This window comes from Dromiciops gliroides, chromosome 2 (genome assembly GCF_019393635.1).
Source record: "Dromiciops gliroides isolate mDroGli1 chromosome 2, mDroGli1.pri, whole genome shotgun sequence".
NCBI lineage: Eukaryota > Metazoa > Chordata > Mammalia > Microbiotheria > Microbiotheriidae > Dromiciops > Dromiciops gliroides.
The window spans coordinates 64,451,882-64,456,688 of NC_057862.1; positions in this window are offsets into that span (position 1 = coordinate 64,451,882).

A 4,807-nucleotide genomic window follows, 5' to 3' on the forward strand; every position below is an offset into this window, starting at 1 on the left:
GTCCTTAGGTCCGATGACAGTGCATGGGGAAAAAATAAGACCTGGAGGATGTTAGGATGCATTGGCAGGAGAGATAGGAAGTAATAGCATGTTTCCATATCACCGGAAGGAATGGAATTGGTGACTATCTTCTTATTCAAGTGGTGTGAGGTTATGGCTATCTTGACCTCATGAGATCTCACTAAGCACAGAGAAGGGAAGGGAAAACAAGTGGGAATAACTTATGGAATATAGGTAACCAGAGTGGGTAAGGGTGTGGGGAAACAAACTTGGGGAGGGCACCTTCCTTTGCTAGTTGCTCTAGTTCTATTACTGTGTAAAAACTGGGTCACCTGGTGCTGGGAGAGCAGAGAACGGGGAGGGCACCCCTCTTCTTTCCATTAACATCAGGATTATTGGTCTGTAGAGGCAGGTTATATTTGGGGTTACACACATGATCAGAGAGATAATAAAGATTCACTGCTAGAACCCTTAGCCCTGCAACCAAGAACTATTAAACATCATTTTCAAATGTCCCATATAACTAGTGTTCTGTACCTACAAGAATTTTTTAAATTAATAATTACCTTTGAATTTAATGTTGGGTTGTGCTCTAGTTCACCTAGATTTTTCTTGATTTAGACTATATTTTTCATATTTAATTTTAGCTAACATTGAATTGTTTCCCATCCCCCTCATGCTAGTTAAATACTAAATCCCTAAGAATACACTGGCAAAGGAGGCAGTTATAAAAATACATATGATTCATATGAGAGATAGAAGCTGCTATTATATAAATACCTCTTCGGACATTTTTCAAAGCATTACAGCATTTCTTATTTTAAGAAAAGGGTATCACTTTTTACTCCACCTTCTCAAAGCCTTTTCCTCCACCTCCTACCGAAAGAATTGAAAATGTTTGATCACCATTAATGATTGTTGCATTATTAGAAACCTATTTCATATCTCTTTTATGAAAGGATATATTATTTCTTTGTGAGACTCTATTTAAGGACTCCTGAGTGAGGTCATCTTATGACTGAAGATGACTTGTTGAGCTTGTGGAAATAGACAAGAAGCAGTGGGCAGCTTCCCCCTGTGATGAGACTTTGGCAATTTAATTCTTCCAATTTGAGAATGACAATGCATGAGAAACCAGAGGACATCAGCTCAGGTCTTGTTTCTATAGAAGTTCTCTCCTTTCCCTATTTCCTTTCCTATCTTATCATGCAGACTAGGTTTGGGATAATACACTGTAAATAAGCAGGCAGTAAGGAAATGTTCTCTAGTGGAATTGCTGGCAAAGGGTAAAACCTTAAATTCTACATGATGTCCTGCCCCCTTTTTAGGTGTTTATGCAGGGTAAATGTGACTCTAGGTTTGTTTTTACTCTAGACAATTTGAATCATGCTATTGACAAGCCTCAAGAGGTGGCTTTTGTTGTTGTTCAGTTATGAACAACTCTTTGTGACCTCAGTTGGGGTTTTCTTGGCAAAGATGCTGTAGTCATTTACATTTCATTCTCCAGCTCTTTTTAGAGATGAGGAAACTGGGGCAAACAAGTTTAAGTGACTTATCCAAGGTCAAACAGCTAGTAATTGTCTCAGGGCAGGTTTGAACTTAGGTCTTACTGATTTCGGGTTCAGTACTTTTTCCATCGTGCCACATAACTGCCTTTAAAAAAAAAACATTCATTGATTCATTATTTCACTCAACAAATCTTTTCTTTGGCACCTGCAATTTGTAAGGAACTGAGAGACAGAATTGACCCCATTGTTTTAAAGTACAGGAGCAGGAACCATGTTGTGTTCAGTACACAGCAATTGATTGACAAGATGTTTCATAATGAATGGCTCTTTTTCTTTTGTCAAATCCACTGTAAGCATTTCATAAGTTCCTTCTATGCACAAGACACTGAAGTAGGTTCCAGGAGTATAAAACCCACAAATGAAATATTCCCTGCCCTCAAAGAATTTGTATTATATTGATGCTATTGTATGAATTCTTGATGTCTATGGCCTTGCTCCATGATAAAGCTAACCCATAGTCACCATGCTTCTTTTTATCCTTACAGCTTTTTTCTAGGACATTTTTTAAAAATTTGGCTTTTGCATGCAGTGCTGTATATGGACCTGTGTGACAAATGAGGTCTCTGAGTTATAGAACTCTCAGATATTGGAACACAATAGATGAATCCCATCAAGGTTAGCAGAGTGATGAGAAGGCTATTTTCACTCTCTTGCTCTTATTATTAACTAGTTGTATTATGTCAATGTCAGTTTTACTAATTTAATTCTTCAAATATCTGTGATATTATCAGTGTGGTTACTCCTTTTGAGTTAGATTGAACTCTCACTATTATCTTGGGAGACAATTTCACTGAATTGCTTTAACTGGTAAATAACAACAGTAAGAAAGTCTGGCCATTGGCTAACCCTCTTCTGCTGATGAGCCTCTTTCCTTTTTTTTTTTTTTTTTTTTGGCGAGGCAATGATGGTTAAGTGATTTTCCCAGAGTCACACAGCTAGTAAGTGTCAAGTGTCTGAGGTTGGATTTGAACTCAGGTCCTCCTGAATCCAAGGCTGGTGTTTTATCCACTGTGCCACCTAGCTTCCTCCAAGCCTCTTTTAATTTAGCTGAGTTATAACTTGCATAAATAACACAAGGTTCTATGCTGGGCCTTCAGCTGAAGGCTTATCAGCTTGATAAAATATACCAGATGTTCTATACTGTGGCTCTAGCTTTTATTCCAGCTTTCAGTGATACAAGCAGACAGTTCTGCCATGCAGAGAAGTAATTACTGGGTCCCACTGTACTTCTTCCTGGTAGCCTACAGATAAGCAGTGTGTTCAACTCTTGTTGCCTCATTTTAGAAAGGGAATTTAACAATCTAGAGAGTGTCCATTAGAGTCTGGTAAAAGTACTGACCATAGAATTATAGATTAGAATTAGAATGTATCTTAGAACCCATCTATTCTAACCTCTTCTTAGAGAAGCTGATGGAATTATCTAGGATCACCCTGCTTGATTTGAACCCAGGTCTTTTCTAACTCTGAAAAATGCTTTACATTAAGAAAAAAAAAGTCTGTAAATTGCATGAAAGATTAAAGTACTTTTGCTTGGCCGCAAAGAAAAGAAGTAGGAAATATATTTAGAAGAAGTAGAGATATAAGTTTGGGCTTGAAAAAGGATGAGGAAAAACCCTAAGAATCTGAGTTGTAAATTAAATGTCAATGGGTTGTTTCAAGAGGTAGATGGTTCCATCTTAGCAAATGAACTGATTGGTCTAGAATGTTGTTATAAAAATAGCTGTTCTAATGTGGTTTAGACTATAAAACTTGAGATCTTTCCTAAAACTGTGACTTGATGATTCTGTAAAGTTTGTTATTCATTCACGTCCAACTCTTGGTGACCCTCTGGACCAAAGCTGTACATGGGTTTTCTTGGCAAAGATACTGGAACGGTTTGCCATTTCCTTCTCTAGTGGATTGTTTTTTTTGGTCAGGCAATCAATCAAAGGTTAAGTGACTTACCCAGGGTGATAGCTAAGATGTGTCTAAGGCTAGCTTTGAATTCAGATCTTCCTGACTCCAGGCCCAACGCTCCATACACTGAGACACAAGCTGTCTCTATTTTGTAAAATATGTTCTCTTATTTCCATGAGCATGAAATTCATTCCAAGCTATAGAAGCTTTCCCTCAACACAAAATACATGTAATTGATCCAGTTAGCTACTACTGATTAAAAAAATATTATTTCTCATGTATAGCCAGGTCAATAATCCAAACAGACCTGAAAAAGGTAAGGCTAGTATTCAGTATGAGTATCACAGAGACTCAGACAATCAATGGCCTTCTCTGATTCCTGCACTCTTTTTAATTAATTCTGGACCAATAGATGGTATACTTTAATGAGGCTGTCATTAATGGAAGCACTGATTGAATGTCAACACTGGAGTAGGTCACTAAATGACACTTAGTTGCTGAAAACCAAGGAGATCACAAAGAGATCACAAAAATAGCAGTGAGATACATGGGATAGCAGGCTAAGAAAGAGAATAGGGGAAATGATGAATGATAATGAAGTCGAGAAGACATAAGGTTATTCTAAGATCTAGAGTTAATGAGAATTTTATTTTCTTCCTAATTAGGGCAGGCATAGACTATAGAACAAAGGTAAGTGCATGGTATGATAAGCATAGAGAGAATCAGAACAGAATATTCAATAAGAGAAAGCCCAGGAGTAGTCTTTATTCTTTGTGAAAAGGAAGAATGTTGAATCTGATTAAAGGCATCCATACTTGCACTACTTTTACTTACATGGGTGTGGATTTTCCTTCTCACCTATTAATGCAGTTCATAAACCCTCTGTGACTTTGCCAACCATATTCAAGCTAAAAACATAAAAACCACTACAGTCCAATGTGTGCCGAGAGTCCCTGAACTGAACTAGTCAAGTCCTTGGACAACAAATATACAGTTCACCAATGGGACCACACTCAGAATATTTGCAGCTCAGCTGGACCTGCTAAAGTTTGTGTTCTAATGACTTAGGTCTTTCCAGGAATCCAATGTCATCTCCATACTGCCATGAGGCACTGGAGAAAGACTTTGGTAGAGAAAAAAAAAGAGTTCTAAAAGAGTATTTACTAGAAATTAAGTGATTGGCAAATGACTGCAGAATTATTCTCAGCATAAATATCTAACCCCCTCCCTTCATAACATAATGACATACACCATTATTAAAGTAATTAGAATTATAACAAGAAGATAGGAAAAATAATTTTTATAGTATGGACAATTTTCATAAATAAGAACAGAGGCCTCAA